Source organism: Epinephelus fuscoguttatus, linkage group LG10 (genome assembly GCF_011397635.1).
Source record: "Epinephelus fuscoguttatus linkage group LG10, E.fuscoguttatus.final_Chr_v1".
NCBI lineage: Eukaryota > Metazoa > Chordata > Actinopteri > Perciformes > Serranidae > Epinephelus > Epinephelus fuscoguttatus.
The window spans coordinates 23,597,743-23,615,542 of NC_064761.1; the positions used below are offsets into that span (position 1 = coordinate 23,597,743).

General features: G+C 42.7%; 2 protein-coding genes, 1 long non-coding RNA gene and 2 pseudogenes across 7 annotated transcripts in view; 2 read left to right on the plus strand and 3 right to left on the minus strand.

Annotated features, from left to right (window-relative positions):
• The window catches only part of atp13a3 (ATPase 13A3), a 116,294-nt gene that overhangs the window by 84,707 nt on the left and 13,787 nt on the right, over positions 1-17,800 (minus strand). The gene's annotated exons all lie outside the window — the stretch shown is intronic.
• Positions 1-17,800, plus strand: part of LOC125896231 (serine/threonine-protein kinase pim-2-like) — a 74,359-nt gene that overhangs the window by 21,663 nt on the left and 34,896 nt on the right. The gene's annotated exons all lie outside the window — the stretch shown is intronic.
• LOC125895791 (hydroxylysine kinase-like) overlaps positions 1-17,800 on the minus strand; it is an 84,492-nt pseudogene that overhangs the window by 14,265 nt on the left and 52,427 nt on the right.
• Positions 3,146-6,014, minus strand: LOC125895793 (putative nuclease HARBI1; annotated as a pseudogene).
• On the plus strand, positions 13,243-16,276 carry LOC125895794 (uncharacterized). The gene is made up of 4 exons (XR_007450202.1): positions 13,243-13,272; positions 14,175-14,273; positions 14,370-14,493; positions 16,192-16,276. It is a non-coding gene; the product is annotated as an uncharacterized LOC125895794 (long non-coding RNA).

The window sequence follows — 17,800 nt, forward strand, 5'->3', positions numbered from 1 at the left end:
CCTACAGCCTATTAAACATTATTCCACTCACATGACATACAGGACAATTAATGATGGGAAAATGTGTTTGTGTGTGTGTGTGTGTGTGTGTGTGTGTGTGGTGTTCTAGCCTATCACTCGAGCAGCTGCACATTTAACAGCCACACATCACAGACAGTCCGCTGAACAACGCAACGGGTTGTGAATGAAATAAACTTAATAACAACATGACAGTCTTGCAGGAAATATCATTAACGTTACTCTTTGTAGTCACGTAGGCATGTGAATTACAGCGTTTCACTGCAAAGAATGCATGTAACGGGTACACTTGCGCTGTTTCTCCGCCATCTCGTTCAAATGAGACAGACGTAGGGTAGGGGCGGGTATTTATACGTCATGGCCTCAAGCTGAAAAAGACTTCCTGTTAGGAACCTCTAGTGTTACCTTACTCATCGCACCTAGCTCCCTCCTAACGCCTAACACTAACTCCTTACTGGCAGGAATAAGAGACATGAGACAGCCTTAAAGATGGCGGAGCTCGAACGACTTCCGGTTCAAGTAAGGAGTTAGCAGTAGCCTATAAAATAACCCACCAAGCATTTACGTCTAAAAGACGTCTATTAGACGTCTAATGGTCCTCAGACGTCTGGGCTAAAATCGGTCTACCACCCTGCTGAGCCTTAGACGTCTATTAGACGTCTCATCTAAGTTTAGACTGAAATTCGCCCGGGAAGGAAGCAAGTCAACAAACAAAGAAAAACAGAAAGAACACAAAATAAAACCCAAACAAAAAAAAAACGAAAGCAGCTACAAAGACATGGTGACCATAGCGCGTACAGAGGACAATGAAAAAACACAAAATAAACGCAATAGTAAAACCTCACACAAAACTCCGCCCGCTTTTAGTTCACCCAAAAGACAGAACTGACACGGACAAAAAAATGCAACGTAATATACGAAATCCCATGCATAACATAAAACATACATAGGAGAAACAGGAAGAAGCTTCAATACAAGAAAAACAACATAAAAAAGAATGCGAAAAGGAAACGACAGGACATCTCACAAGATCACAAAAGAAAAAGCAGAGCAGGTTCAGCCATATCAGATCACTGCAAAAGAAATATTTATGTCATGGACTGGGACAACGCAAAAGTCATCGGATTGGAAAGCAACAAGTTCAAAGCGTTGGATCAAGGAGGCCGTAGAGATCTGGGGCCTGTATCACGAAGCAAGATCAACCTTTCCTGGGTTACCCAGACCTATCCTGGGTTGACTAACCCTAACAATGGCAATCAGGATAATCGGTATCACGACGCGGGTTATCAACTCGGTAACTCGACCCAGGTTTGTCTTATCAAGAGCTGTGAACGCACACGTATATAAGGGTAGGATCCAAGGCAGCCGACCAATGGCAATCATGAGTGCTAAACACACCCCCGCTGCAGACAGAGCGCTGTATTTCTCCTGTGAGGAGCAGAGATTAGTCATTTCAAAATATGAAGAGGAGAAAATATATATATAAAAGAAAAAGGAAACATCGTGGCGGCTGCGAGAGGAGGCAGCATGCATGACAACGCATAGCCGACTGTATAAATGCGTAAGTTACTCATCTGACACTATCAAACCCGTGAATCCCATGAAATCAATGTTCTGTAGAGATGAATTGCGTGTACTACAATTATCATCTAATTCCCCCAGATCCAACCTCTCAGGTGTAAAACAGACATGGGAGCAAATAAAGAACAAGCACAAAAACATCATTGCGTGTAGTAAGTTGGCCTATTTAATGTCATACCCTGCATATCAATCTACCAAGTTAATAGTCTGTATAAAATTATCCTGCCATTGAGTGTTAGAAATCAACAGCTGAGCAAAATATACACTCCCTTTATTTAAAAAACAGGGACAATTTTCCCCGAGACCTTCGGCACTAATTGATGGTGCTATTAAGTGCCTCCAAAATATTATGAAATGCCTCAATTTCTTTTACTAGTTAAATAATTAAACTTCCTATAATGACTGGGCTGCATTTCTGTTTCAGTCTCCTACAGAATGCAGGCTGAAGTTCATATACATTCTAAAATGATGTGCTGTTTCACATTAGCATTACATCCTATGTCCCTTCCTAGTATATTACCTGTGACTGTATATAACCTATTGGACTGTCACCTCTCTAATCCCACATGGGAGCAGCTTCAGTGTCACCACATTTTCCCTTCTGATTTACACTGCTACAGCCAACAGGAAGAAGAATCAGTGCAAGCAGACAGGGCTGGGTGGTCCCTCACAGGAATACACCCCTGCTGAGGAGCTGGCCCTGGCGAAGAATGAGGGTCGCCCCATAATGGACGGGGTGGAAGGGGGGGTGGCCTCTGTCCCTGGTTCCACCTCGGTCTCCAAATATGTCCAAAGTACGTATGTGTCAGTGTCAAACCTTGGGCAATTTACATCATATCATTGTGACCTTACTAACACAGGCCCATCCACCTTCCCCTCAGTTGATGGAGATACATTGGTCCTGGTGGTGCCAGAGGTGCCACTATCAGACACTGTGTCTCAGGCAGAGGTAGGCCTACAGTAATTCATACATCAGTCACACATCAGCATATGATCAGCACATGGCTAACAGACCACTTATATACTGTCTCTACAGCCGGTGGACCATGGGGATACAGAGACACTGTCAGTTTCCTCTGAAGGGGCTGTGGAGGTACAGTATCACCTTATAGTTCCTTACCACGTATTGTAGAGCAGAACCTGCCCACATCAACACAGACTGTAGGAGTGTATAGATTTGGCTGTGACTGAATGGTGGTGGTCTGCACATGGGGCTTAACAACAACCACTTCAAGTGTTCAGTACTACTACTGCTATGTTAATATTGCAGGAAGAAACATGCCCTCCCCCTGCTGAGCCCCAAGCCTCCACATCAGGCTCAATACCCAGCAAAGGGAAGGGACCACAAAAGGTAATATTAACCACAACTGAAACTGGGAGGTTTGAAGTCAACATTATTATTCATAAAGGGACAATGCATATTAATGAACATAGACATGTAAATATGCAAGATTATAGCCAAAGCTAATTTCCATCTTCAGTCCCTTAGCAGGTCAAAGACCAATGTCAGCCACACAATACAATACAATAACAGTGACGGCAGATATTAAAGTGCAAGATATTAGAGACAATGTGACATTTCCACCTGCAATAGGACAATGCTACAATGATATAACAACACAGACATGAAAGTCAGCACAGAGCAGTGTTCCTCCATTGCATTATAAATAAGATGTCCTAGCTCACACACTTTACATGCTTTAACCCATGTGCTCCATATTTTACTTGTTTCAGGCAACAACTGATGCTGTGAGGGCCCTCTACAAGAGGAGTCTGGAGCAGGACATCAAATACAAGGCCTTGAAAATACAAAAAACAGAGCTCCAGATTCAGTACATAAAATTGAAAATCAAGAAGCTAAAGAGGGAAGGTAAGTGAGTAATTTATTTATTGCACTATAAGTGAGAGTTGGTCCTCAAATAAATGTTAAATTAAGGTCACATTAATAAAGGTCACATTAATTTAAATAAGTGAAACTTCTTTTGTGTTCAGCTCTCAAATGCACAGTGCATGGGGTCACTGTTGGCTGTATGTTAGTTAACAAACTAAACATCACAACTACATTGTCAGCAGTCACAGGGATAAGTAGCTCACTACAACCCCCAGTACTGCTACTGTGACCCTGACAACATTATTCCACACCATTTAAACCATTAACATAAGTTGATACATTCATACTGTACCATTCAATACAAAGAGCTTTTCAGGGTGTCAACATTTTAAGTCAAAATTCAAACACCTCCATTAAGATGCAAGCATCACTAATGTGCTTATGTTCTTCTTTCTTACAGGGATGGATGAATGACTAAATGCGTGACAAATAAAAAGTTTAAGCCAAAAACAGCCTCTGTCTGTAAGGGGAAAAAGAAAACCGGCCTCTATCTTTGAGGGGAAACAAAAACGGCCTCTATCTCTATGGGGAGGAAAAACAAAAAACCCGGCCTCTGTGAGGGGGTCTACATAAATTGCAGAGTAATGGCCTCCCTGACTGCCCGGCCTGTGGGAAAGTCTAGGTGGATGGGGTCCACCACATCAGGGGGCTGAAGGTCAAACTGTGGGTCTCTTTCCCTCCTAATTGTTGCAATGTTATGCAGCACACAACAGGCAGCAACTATCTTGCACGCCCTGTCTGGGGCCACTCTCAGCTGGCGCAGACAGGCAAAGCGGGCCTTCAGGAGTCCAAAAGTCTGCTCTATCCTGGCCCTTGTCGAATTGTGGGCCCTGTTGTACAGGGCCTGTGGTCCCGGGTCAGGCTCAGGGTAGGGGGTCATTAAATATGGCTGGAGAGCATACCCCCTATCTCCAAGCAGCACCCCACTGAAGTCTCCTGTAGATGAGAGGAAAATTGGCAGGATCAGTATTACAATTTGCAGTTTGTATCTTATCCTATTATTTATGAAATTACTTCTGCAGTACTTTTGTTCCTATTTTTCAACTTGTACATAAGCCACCACAATGACCAAGTCAGATTCCTTGTATGTGTAAAGGTAATTGGCAATGAAGTCGATTCTGATTGAAGCACATATTGTAACACATAATAGCATGCAATGTACAGTTGCCATGCCTTGCTGCAGTCTGCGGCAGAGTGTGCTCTCATTGAACACACGAGAGTCATGTACGGAGCCGGGCCACCTAGCATCAACACTGGTGATGAGGCAGTTGGGGTCACAGGTCATCTGCAGAGAGATTTGATAAAAGTTCCACAGCATCAGTCACTGCGGCATTAATGTATATTTGATACCCTGTATATTTATATTAAGGTTTAACTTTCAACAGGGACAATACATACAACATTGCCACATAGAATGGGAAAATGTGATGCATATAAGATGTCTAGCTTCAGCTAATTTGCAGTCTTTGTCCCTGGTCAGGCTTTAGAATACAATACAGGAATATAGCCTACTGAATACAATACAAATGCAATGATACAATGAATAATATGATACAATGAATAAGTACCATGACTACATAAATACAGTTGCAATTGCAGATTAAGAACACGAGTTATAAGACATGTTAGATATGGACATGTGATGGTGATTCCCACTCTGTTTAACATGGACACTGGCGTCAACCCCCCCACCCCCGGGATTTACCTGTACATTGAGGCTGTGACGGTTGTGACGGTCAACATAATCCCCCTCATCCTCACCCAGAGGCGCGGAGATGGGGATGAGTGTGCCGTCAATACAGCCAAGCACTCTGGGGAAGCCTGTGATAACAGTACAGTAGGCTGCATTTAATGCGCTACATTACAACAGTAACAGTATAGTGGGGTCTGCATAGTAGGCTATATTGAGTGGTCCAATGGGTTACGTTACCTGCAATCTCATAAAACTGCTGGTTGATGACGTGTGTTTGCAGGTGGCCTGGAAACACAATGAACTCATCCATGAAATGGTTCAGGGCTGCGGCGACTTGATGGACAGTGCGGCAGACGGTGTGCTTACTCAGCCGCTCCGCATCCCCGACACTGTACAGAAAACTGCCGGTGGCAAAAAACCGTAGGGCGATGCAGACTGACTGCGGGACAGTGAGGGCAGCGCTCCTGCGGGTCGCACGGGCGACGTGGGGCTCTAGGATCTGGCATAGCCTATGCACTCCAGCCCGGGCCGCGAAAAGCGGTACCGCTCGTGTAAGTGCTGATCTGGGTGTTGGAAGGGATCTGCCCGGTCCAGGAAGATCCTTTCACACCGGAGCGCTCTCCTCACAATCTGCGCTCTCCTGTCAACTGGGTTTGGGATAAAAGGGCAGGCCATTTTTTTCCGAACAGCTGATTGGCCAGTGGGTGGTGCTTTTTATAGGATCAGATTCAACCCTAAACTTACCCCGCTCCGGAGCAGGATAGCCGTTCAGAGTAAGTTACCATGGTGATCTACCCCGATAAGAACTGAACCGGCTTCGTGAGACCGAAAACCCAGGGTTAACCCTGAAGTTACCTCGCTAAGACAAAATCCTGCTTCGTGATACAGGCCCCAGGAGGCGGGCCATGTCTGTCCATGACGGCAGGGGAGGACTGACACGGACAAAAAAATGCAACGTAATATACGAAATCCCATGCATAACATAAAACATACATAGGAGAAACAGGAAGAAGCTTCAATACAAGAAAAACAGAACATAAAAAAAGAATGCGAAAAGGAAACGACAGGACGTCTCACAAGATCACAAAAAGAAAAAGCAGAGCAGGTTCAGCCATATCAGATCACTGCAAAAGAAATATTCATGTCATGGACTGGGACAACGCAAAAGTCATCGGATTGGAAAGCAACAAGTTCAAACGTTGGATCAAGGAGGCCGTAGAGATCAGGAGGCGGGCCATGTCTGTCCATGACGGCAGGGGAGGGAGACGTGATGCTGCTCAGCAGGGCGCACGGTATACGCGCGGCTGCCTCAAGGGAAGGTGCTCGCCTCAAATGCAGTTGTTGGGCATAAACACTTTTAATTAAGAATTGATGCAATGGGCTACATTTAATAACTAATATATAGTTCTTACATGTGTATTGTAAATGGGGTCCTTATCTAGACAGTGGGCAAAAGGGCAGGTACTGGAGCACCACCTGGGGTCTGTCTGTGCACTTGCCTGTAAGATAGATTTTTGCCCAGAAAGCTCCCTACCTCAACAAACACTGCAGGACAAAACAACATTTCAACAACGTACCCTTGAGCACTCACCTATAAGCAGCCCTTCTCTGTGTCTTTGATGAGTTCTAGTCAACGTTTGCTTAGATAAAAAAAACAAACAAACAAAAAAAGATTTCTCAGAGTGAGTGTTCAGGACGACTCTGCTCGCCATCGACTACTTCCTTTAGACCGACCGGAACTTTCAGCGTGTATGGGGTTCCATTTGTGCCAAAAATATGTCGACACGCGCACTGTCTATGTCTATTAAACACTGAACTCTCCTTGTGTCATTTGACTTTGTCATTACATCGTGTTGTCATGCTGTGTCATTTGACAAAGCGTTGTTATGATGGGTTGTTTGACAGTGTCATTATGATGTGTTATGTTGTGTTGTCTTGCTGTGTATTATACTAAGTGTTGTTTGACAGTGTCTTTACGTCGTTACTATGTGTCGTCTTGATGTGTCGTTTGACAACGTCGTTGCTATGTGTCGTTACTGCGTGTCGTTGCTATGCGTCCTTACTGTGTCGACTTGATGTGTCGTTTGACAACGTCGTTGCTATGCGTTGTTACTATGTGTCGTCTTGATGTGTCGTTTGACAACGTCGTTGCTATGCGTCGTTACCGCGTGTCGTTGCTATGCGTCGTTAGACAACGTCGTTGCTATGCGTCGTCTTGATGTGTTGTTTGACAACGTCGTTGCTATGCATCGTTATTGTGTGTCGTTTGACAACGTCGTTGCTATGCGTCGTTACTATGTGTCGTTTGACAACGTCGTTGCTATGCGTCGTTGCTATGTGTCGTTTGACAACGTCCTTATGCCTGGCTACCGCGGTGGCACGGGCGCCCCTGTCCCGACTTACCCTGTGCGGTCGGCGGAGGTCTCACGATCTGCACACTAACTTAACATATAGCTCTGGCGAGGGACACAGTCAGTACACACACACACACACACACACACACACACACACACACACACACACACACACACACACACACACAATTCAAGTCCCCCCGCTGCAACAGGTGACACGGAACCATAAAAATACTTCGATTTAACACTGGTTTTACAAAAATATGAACATACATGGATAATATTACACATAGGTTTTGAGAATGTTCACAACAATACAAGATTTAAAATAAAATACATGATAATATGTGGAACACATTGACACAGCTACACAATAAACATTAGTCAGAGTGATCAGAATTTATTTAAATGTTACAATACAGTAATGCAATAAAATAATAATCAAGGGCATCATTGTTAATCACTGCTTTCACACAAAATTACACTGGAAACACAGGGCCAACAGTCACCAGTGTCCACTCAACTTCAAAGTTTACTGAGCACCTCATGTAGTTGGGTTTAAAGATACCATTTCATTTCAAAAGTAACACAAATAACAAAAATATTGATTAGACTGTATTTCATTCCAAATAAATCTGAACTGTCGTCTTCTTTTGTAGAATGTTCTTTGGTATAACAAGAAAGTAAGCAACGATCTCACACGCAGTGAAAAATCTTCTAAAATACTCTATGTTTTTATTTCCACCAAGTCAGATGCACAATTTTTCCATGTGTCTCTTGGGTTCCTCCTCACGGACTGAAGGATGAACTGAACTAGCGTGGCCCAAGGATGGCGCTCACACCAAAGTGGTGACGTCACAGTTACCCACAGCCACCCTGTGGTGAACAAACAAACCGTTAACAGCAGTGTTTAAGACAAATTACACATTTCCAAATGGAGTTTCATCATCAATTGACACAATCTGTATCAAAAGACAGGAAAGGACATAGAAACAAAGGTAGCACACATCACAGGACCCATCAGTCTTGTGGTCACACTCAACTTGGCCCTAAACAGACACTCCACGGCAAAACCTGCAGAGGGAAAAAAAACTACATAGCAAAATCAGTCTCCAAAACACATGTACCATACGTACATGTGCAACCAGTGTAGTGTAACAGGCTGGATTTGACAATTCCACTTTCAAAGTAAAGCCTATAGTTGTTAGATGAACACATTTCAGCATTCAATGCACATGCAACAAGTATTAGCGACAGAGTGAGTGACACAATTACGCTGAAAAAGAATGACACAAATATGAAGTACAGGGCATTACCCTGTGGCTGACAATTTAGGCGTGGTGGTATGGTACTATATACAGTGCCTTGCCAAAGTATTCATCCCCCTTGAACTTTTCCACATTTTGTCATGTTTTAAGCACAAATCTATATGTATTTTATTGGGATTTTATGTGACAGACCAACACAAAGTGGTGCATAATTATGAAGTGGAAGGAAAATGATACATGGTTTTAATTTTTTTCTCTAAATAAAAACAGAAAAGTGTGGTGTGCAAAGTATTCATCCCCTTTACTCTGATACCCTTAAATAAAATCCAGTGCAACCAGTTGCCTTCAGAAGTCACCTAATTAGTAAATGGAGTCCACCTGTGTAATCTAATCTCAGTGTAAATTTACAGCTGTTCTGTGAAGGCCTCAGAGGTTTGCTAGAGAACGTTAGTGAACAAACAGCATCATGAAGCCCAAGGAACACACCAAACATGTCAGGGATAAAGTTGTGGAGAAGTTTAAAGCATGGTTAGGATATGAAACAATATCCCAAGCTTTGAAAATCTGACAGAGCACTGCTCAATCCATCACCTGAAAATGGAAAGAGTATGGCACAACTGCAAACCTACCAAGATAATGGCCGTCCACCTAAACTGACAGGCAGGGCAAGGACAGCACTGATCAGAGAAGCAGCAAAGTGGCCCATGGTAACTCTGGAAGAGCTGCAGAGATCCACAGCTCAGGTGGGAGAATCTGTCCACAGGACAACTATTAGTCATGTACTACACAAATCAGGCCTTTATGGAAGAGTGGCAAGAAGAGAGCCATTGTTGAAACAAAGCCATGCAGTTTGCCACAAGCCATGTGGGGGGCACAACAAACATGTGGAGGAAGGTGCTCTGGTCAGATGAGACCAAAATTGAAGTTTTAGGCCTAAATGCAAAACACTATGTGTGGCAGAAAACTAACACTGCACATGACCCTGAACACACCATACCCACTGTGAAACATGGTGGTGGCAGCATCATGCTGTGGGGATGCTTTTCTTCAACAGGGACAGGGAAGCCAGTCCGAGTTGATGGGAAGATGGATGGAGCCTAATACAGGACAATCTTGGAAGAAAACCTGTTAGGAGTCTGCAAAAGACTTGAGACTGGGGCGAAGGAAGAATGGGCAAACATTTCAGTCTCTATATGTGTATCGCTGGTAGAGACTTGCCCCGAAAGACTTGCAGCTGTCATTGCAGCAAAAGGTGGTTCTACAAAGTATTGACTCAGGGGGGTGAATACTTTTGCACACCACACTTTTATGTTTTTTATTTGTAGAAAAAAAATTAAAACCATGTATCATTTTCCTTACACTTCACAATTATGCAACACTTTTTGGTGGTCTGGTCTGTCACATAAAATCCCAATAAAATACATTTACATTTGTGGCTAAACGTGACAAAATGTGGTACAGTTCTAGGGGGGTGAATACTTTTGCAAGGCACTGTACATTACCGTGTGCGTTGAACCTCCAGGAGATGCTCTGCCCCTCACAGGTAATATCTATCAGATGTAGCGAGGACATATTCAAAATCTTTATCTCCTACAGCTTTGCTCTCGTGGCTCCTCGAGATTTGCTGTCAACAATGATGCACCTTAGAATCACAGATATTTTGCAACCAACGCAGATGGAAAAACTGTTAAACTATATTCTTACAGAAACTGACACTTACTCCTGCCAGCACTTGATGTCTCTTGATGAAGACAGTGGGCTCTCTGGTGTCCGCTCTTGCAGTTGGTGATCTTTCTCAATGGCTGGGTCGATGGGCATTCTGTGCAGAGGCAGACAGAGTGATAAACTGACACAAAGACATCTCTGTGTGTAATGACATTATGATAGTATTAGACTCCAACATTGTGACCACAGATACAGCAACGGTTCAGACATTTGGTGCGGGGAAACTGATGTGAGAAAAGTTTAGTGCTACGGATGCTTCCCGTCGCATATCAATGTGATTACAATAGCAAGCACCGGGTATGTCAATGCTGATTGCGGATTCAGGATCATCGATCACCATCGGAGGAAAACGGTCCTCCTCACGTGAGTACTGCTCATTATTTGATAGGGATACGCAAAGAAACACGCACATCTGTGAAATAAACAGTACCTGCCATGTTACACTTGCGCAATGATGACACTGTCCATGCAGGTGCCAAATGATTTTATGCAAATCGAACAGAAACACAGTCTCCGATGAGTATCAGTTCTCTGTGTCTCTACGTGTCTTATGTTTTAGACATGGCTAACTCGCTGCTACGGCGGGATTACAGCCAACAATAACACAGTAACAAACAACGCAACTACAACTGCCCAGAAACTAAATGAATTATTAATACACAAAATAACATGTAATAAGGCTACTCACTAACAAACGGCTTACTGTATATGACCCACTCACATCACATCAGCCACTGAACACAATACTGTATGTAGGAGACTCAGTCCACAGATAACGTGCATGACGTGCCCTGATTACCTACCGAAGCTAGCGCTGCTTAGCTGTTTCATTTTCTCACGTTTATAACCTTGTTAACATCAAAGCATGCCACTGACTAATCACCCAGTGCGCTATCTGGTTTCCCCTCGCCCGTTGTAGGGGCTAATGGCTTCAGTGGGGTGATAGCTGAATGTGAGCGCCTGCGCTGCTGGAGTCCTGAATAGCGGCGGTAACGTTAGCTTGTTTGTTAGCTTTGCCAACGCACACCACGCTTTGACAATCTGAACGCGCTGCATTTCATTTAAAATAGCAATGACTACAATACAGTGTCCTTCGTGTCTTCAATATGACTCTTACCATAGCGCATTTACATCAGTAACGTTCCTGTAAAGCGGGTGGAGACGGTGAACCGGGAAACTGGACGACGAACTGCTCCACACACTCTTGCGCCACTCTCTGTTGTTGTTCTCCCGCCCCCAGCCAATCAGTAACCGAGAACTTGACGCTGCCTCATGACTGACGAATAAATGGTCGAATACAACAAACAGCAGTGTAGGATGTACAATAAGCAGGCTAGCTGTCAACACACGTAAATAGTTGCAGACAAACACTATTTTACACATTATATGACTATAATAATAACAAAGATCTCATCAAGCAAACGTTTTAAAAATATATATATAACTAAACTGCAATGTTGATAATGTGGAAAATTCTTTAAGAAAAATGTTACGGGAGTATGACTTTAAGATCAAGATTCAAGATTCAAAGATTTATTTGTCACATGCATTGTACAAGTACAGCAGCACTGAAATAGAATTGCAAACCAAATATTAAATAAAACAAGATGGGAGATATAAAGAGGAGAAAGATAATTACATAACAGACTCACCTCCAAACACACCTCCAGGCTGTGTAAGGGCTATTTGACCAAGAAGGAGAGTGATGGAGTGCTGCGGCAGATGACCTGGCCTCCACAGTCACCGGACCTGAACCCAATGCAGATGGTTTGGGGTGAGCTGGACCGCAGAGTGAAGGAAAAGGGGCCAACAAGTGCTAAACACCTCTGGGAACTCCTTCAAGACTGTTGGAAAACCATTTCAGGTGACTACCTCTTGAAGCTCATGGAGAGAATGCCAAGAGTGTGCAAAGCAGTAATCAGAGCAAAGGGTGGCTGTTTTGAAGAAACTAGAATATAAAACATGTTTTCAGTTATTTCACCTTTTTTTGTTAAGTACATAACTCCACATGTGTTCATTCATAGTTTTGATGCCTTCAGTGAGAATCTACAATGTAAATAGTCATGAAAATAAAGAAAACGCATTGAATGAGAAGGTGTGTCCAAACTTTTGGCCTGTACTGTGTGTATATATATATATATATATATATATATATATATATATATATATATATATATATATATATATATATATATATATATTCTATTTAATTTAAGTCTGTTATGTAATTATCTTTCTCCTCTTTATATCTCCCATCTTGTTTTATTTAATATTTGGTTTGCAATTCTATTTCAGTGCTGCTGTACTTGTACAATGCATGTGACAAATAAATCTTTGAATCTTGAATCTTGATCTTAAAGTCATACTCCCGTAACATTTTTCTTAAAGAATTTTCCACATTATCAACATTGCAGTTTAGTTATATATATATTTTTAAAACGTTTGCTTGATGAGATCTTTGTTATTATTATAGTCATATAATGTGTAAAATAGTGTTTGTCTGCAACTATTTACGTGTGTTGACAGCTAGTCTGCTTATTGTACATCCTACACTGCTGTGTGTTGTATTCGACCAGTTATTCACAGTCATGAGGCAGCGTCAAGTTCCTCGGTTACTGATTGGCTGGGGCGGAGAACAACAACAGAGAGTGGCGCAAGAGTGTGTGGAGCAGTTCGTCGTCAGTTTCCCGGTTCACCGCCTCCACCCGTTTACAGGAACGTTACTGATGTAAATGCGTTATGGTAAGAGTCATATTGAAGGCACAAGGACACTGTATTGTAGTCATTGCTATTTTAAATGAAATGCAGTGCGTTCAGATTGTCAAAGCGTGGTGTGCGTTTTTGCAAAGCTAACAAACAAGCTAACGTTACCGCCGCTATTCAGGACTCAGCAGCGTGCGCCCATTCAGCTATCACCCCACTGAAGCCATTAGCCCTACAACGGGCGAGGAAACCAGATAGCGCACTGGGTGATTAGTCAGTGGCATGCTTTGATGTTAACAAGGTTATAAACGTGAGAAAATGAAACAGCTAAGTAGCGCTAGCTTCGGTAGGTAATCAGGGCACGTCATGCACATTAGCTGTGGACTGAGTCTCCTACATACAGTATTGTGTTCAGTGGTTGATGTGATGTGAGTGGGTCATATACAGTAAGCCGTTTGTTAGTGAGTAGCCTTATTACATGTTATTTTGTGTATTAATAATTCATTTAGTTTCTGGGCAGTTGTAGTTGCGTTGTTTGTTACTGTGTTATTGTTGGCTGTAATCCCATTGTCAGTGTCATCATTGCGCAAGTGTAACATGGCAGATACTGTTTATTTCACAGATGTGCGTGTTTCTTTGCGTATCCCTATCAAATAATGAGCAGTACTCACGTGAGGAGGACCGTTTTCCCTCCGATGGTGATCGATGATCCTGAATCCGCAATCAGCATTGACATACCCGGTGCTTGCTATTGTAATCACATTGATATGCGACGGGAAGCATCCGTAGCACTAAACTTTTCTCACATCAGTTTCCCCGCACCAAATGTCTGAACCGTTGCTGTATCTGTGGTCACAATGTTGGAGTCTAATACTATCATAATGTCATTACACACAGAGATGTCTTTGTGTCAGTTTATCACTCTGTCTGCCTCTGCACAGAATGCCCATCGACCCAGCCATTGAGAAAGATCACCAACTGCAAGAGCGGACACCAGAGAGCCTATTGTCTTCATCAAGAGACATCAAGTGCTGGCAGGAGTAAGTGTCAGTTTCTGTAAGAATATAGTTTAACAGTTTTTCCATCTGTGTTGGTTGCAAAATATCTGTGATTCTAAGGTGCATCATTGTTTACAGCAAATCTCGAGGAGCCACACGAGAGCAAAGCTGTAGGAGATAAAGATTTTGAATATGTCCTCGCTACATCTGATAGATATTACCTGTGAGGGGCAGAGCATCTCCTGGAGGTTCAACGCACACGGTAATGTACAGTGCCTTGCAAAAGTATTCACCCCCCTAGAACTTTCCCACATTTTGTCACGTTTTAGCCACAAATGTAAATGTATTTTATTGGGATTTTATGTGACAGACCAGACCACTCACAAAGTGTTGCATAATTGTCATAATTGTGAAGTGTAAGGAAAATGATACATGGTTTTAATTTTTTCTACAAATAAAAAACATAAAAGTGTGGTGTGCAAAGTATTCACCCCAGTCAATACTTTGTAGAACCACCTTTGCTGCAATGACGGCTGCAAGTCTTTCAAGTCTCTACCAGCGATACACATATAGAGACTGAAATGTTTGCCCATTCTTCCTTCGCCCCAGTCTCAAGTCTTTTGCAGACTCTAACAGGTTTTCTTCCAAGATTGTCCTGTATTAGGCTCCATCCATCTTCCCATCAACTCGGACTGGCTTCCCTGTCCCTGTTGAAGAAAAGCATCCCCACAGCATGATGCTGCCACCACCATGTTTCACAGTGGGTATGGTGTGTTCAGGGTCATGTGCAGTGTTAGTTTTCTGCCACACATAGTGTTTTGCATTTAGGCCTAAAACTTCAATTTTGGTCTCATCTGACCAGAGCACCTTCCTCCACATGTTTGTTGTGCCCCCCACATGGCTTGTGGCAAACTGCATGGCTTTGTTTCAACAATGGCTCTCTTCTTGCCACTCTTCCATAAAGGCCTGATTTGTGGAGTACATGACTAATAGTTGTCCTGTGGACAGATTCTCCCACCTGAGCTGTGGATCTCTGCAGCTCTTCCAGAGTTACCATGGGCCACTTTGCTGCTTCTCTGATCAGTGCTGTCCTTGCCCTGCCTGTCAGTTTAGGTGGACGGCCATTATCTTGGTAGGTTTGCAGTTGTGCCATACTCTTTTCCATTTTCAGGTGATGGATTGAGCAGTGCTCTGTCAGATTTTCAAAGCTTGGGATATTTTTCATGTCCTAACCATGCTTTAAACTTCTCCACAACTTTATCCCTGACATGTTTGGTGTGTTCCTTGGGCTTCATGATGCTGTTTGTTCACTAACGTTCTCTAGCAAACCTCTGAGGCCTTCACAGAACAGCTGTAAATTTACACTGAGATTAGATTACACACAGGTGGACTCCATTTACTAATTAGGTGACTTCTGAAGGCAACTGGTTGCACTGGATTTTATTTAAGGGTATCAGAGTAAAGGGGGGTGAATACTTTTGCACACCACACTTTTCTGTTTTTTATTTAGAGAAAAAAAAAAATTAAAACCATGTATCATTTTCCTTCCACTTCATAATTATGCACCACTTTGTGTTGGTCTGTCACATAAAATCCCAATAAAATACATATAGATTTGTGCTTAAAACATGACAAAATGTGGAAAAGTTCAAGGGGGATGAATACTTTTGCAAGGCACTGTATATAGTACCATACCACCACGCCTAAATTGTCACAAGGTAATGCCCTGTACTTCATATTTGTGTCATTATTTTTCAGCGGTAATTGTGTCACTCACTCTGTCGCTAATACTTGTTGCATGTGCATTGAATGCTGAAATGTGTTCATCTAACAACTATAGGCTTTACTTTGAAAGTGGAATTGTCAAATCCAGCCTGTTACACTACACTGGTTGCACATGTACGTATGGTACATGTGTGTTGAGACTGATTTTGCTATATAGTTTTTTTTCCCTCTGCAGGTTTTGCCGTGGAGTGTCTGTTCAGGGCCAAGTTGAGTGTGACCACAAGACTGATGGGTCCTGTGATGTGTGCTACCTTTGTTTCTATGTCCTTTCCTGTCTTTTGATACAGATTGTGTCAATTGATGATGAAACTCCATTTGGAAATGTGTAATTTGTCTTAAACACTGCTGTTCACGGTTTGTTTGTTCACCACAGGGTGGCTGTGGGTAACTGTGACGTCACCACTTTGGTGTGGCGCCATCCTTGGGCCCGCTAGTTCAGTTCATCCTTCAGTCCGTGAAGAACCCAAGAGAGACATGGAAAAATTGTGCATCTGACTTGGTGGAAATAAAAACATAGAGTATTTTAGAAGATTTTTCACTGCGTGTGAGATCGTTGCTTACTTTCTTGTTATACCAAAGAACATTCTACAAAAGAAGACGACAGTTCAGATTTATTTGGAATGAAATACAGTCTAATCAATATTTTGTTATTTGTGTTACTTTTGAAATGAAATGGTATCTTTAAACCCAACTACATGAGGTGCTCAGTAAACTTTGAAGTTGAGTGGACACTGGTGACTGTTGGCCCTGTGTTTCCAGTGTAATTTTGTGTGAAAGCAGTGATTAACAATGATGCCCCTTGATTATTATTTTATTGCATTACTGTATTGTAACATTTAAATAAATTCTGATCACTCTGACTAATGTTTATTGTGTAGCTGTGTCAATGTGTTCCACATATTATCATGTATTTTATTTTAAATCTTGTATGTGAACATTCTCAAAACCTATGTGTAATATTATCCATGTATGTTCATATTTTTGTAAAACCAGTGTTAAATCGAATTAAGTATTTTTATGGTTCCGTGTCACCTGTTGCAGCGGGGGGACTTGAATTGTGTGTGTGTGTGTGTGTGTGTGTGTGTGTACTGACTGTGTCCCTCGCCAGTGCTATAGGTGAAGTTAATGTGCAGATCGTGATTCCTCCGCCGACCGCAAAGGGTAAGTCGGGAAAGGGGCGCCCGGTGCCACCGCGGTAGCCAGGCATAAGGACGTTGTCAAACGACACATAGCAACGACGCATAGCAACGACGTTGTCAAACGACACATAGTAACGACGCATAGCAACGACGTTGTCAAACGACACACAATAACGACGCATAGCAACGACGTTGTCAAACAACACATCAAGACGACGCATAGCAACGACGTTGTCTAACGACGCATAGCAACGACACGCGGTAACGACGCATAGCAACGACGTTGTCAAACGACACATCAAGACGACACATAGTAACAACGCATAGCAACGACGCGTTGTCAAACGACACATCAAGTCGACACAGTAAGGACGCATAGCAACGACACGCAGTAACGACACATAGCAACGACGTTGTCAAACGACACATCAAGACAACATAGTAACGACGTAAAGACACTGTCAAACAACACTTAGTATAATACACAGCAAGACAACACAACATAACACATCATAATGACACTGTCAAACAACCCATCATAACAACGCTTTGTCAAATGACACAGCATGACAACACGATGTAATGACAAAGTCAAATGACACAAGGAGAGTTCAGTGTTTAATAGACATAGACAGTGCGCGTGTC